Genomic DNA, 722 nt, shown 5'->3' with positions numbered 1-722 from the left:
ACGCAGTATTTGGTTCCCGGAACCAGGTCGATCTCATGACGCACACCTCGGTCCGGAGATAGGACCGAAGGCGGGTCTTTGGAGACGATGATTTGAAATCCCTTTGCCAAAGGATAGTACGGATCCAAGGGATTCCGTAGGATCGACGATCCACTTCGTGCGTTCAGCACTCTCTTGGTGTCCTCCAAGACAGCTCCATCCAGAAGCGATGACGAGTTTATCTCCTCGTCCGGTCGTACAATGACCACTTTGGCCAAACTGCCTGCCTTCAAGACACTGTCGAACTCTTCAAAAGCATCTTGTTCAGCTCAAGAAGAGCATCTACTGCAGGCATAGCCTCAAGGCGGACGTTGCCATCTTCCTTCCCCATCATACTGTTGACAAGAATGTATAACTGTGCGCCACCGCCTACGATAGACACACCAAGTCGTTTAGTCTGACCCTCTGTGAGGATAGAAGAATTTTCTTCTTTGCCCCAGGGCATGCATGACGGGCTTAAAAAGCTGGTGTCCTTGCTTGACCCTGAGGGCATGCAACACCTTGCTGCGCAAGGCCCCAAGGCAATCGGTGCGCATCTAGAGGCATTTTTAAATTACGAAAACGCGCTGCTAGAGCACCTGCAGCAGAAGATAACTGTATCAATTTGCTTCTATGACGCCACCGTCAGTGACGGATGATTTTTACCGCCCTAAGCCGCTCATGGTGAGCGTTAAGGTCTATGA

This window comes from Plasmopara halstedii, assembly GCF_900000015.1.
Source record: "Plasmopara halstedii genome assembly, contig: Scaffold_444, whole genome shotgun sequence".
Classification (NCBI taxonomy): domain Eukaryota; phylum Oomycota; class Peronosporomycetes; order Peronosporales; family Peronosporaceae; genus Plasmopara; species Plasmopara halstedii.
The sequence above is the reverse complement of the archived record's forward strand: the minus strand, read 5'-3'. Positions refer to the sequence as shown.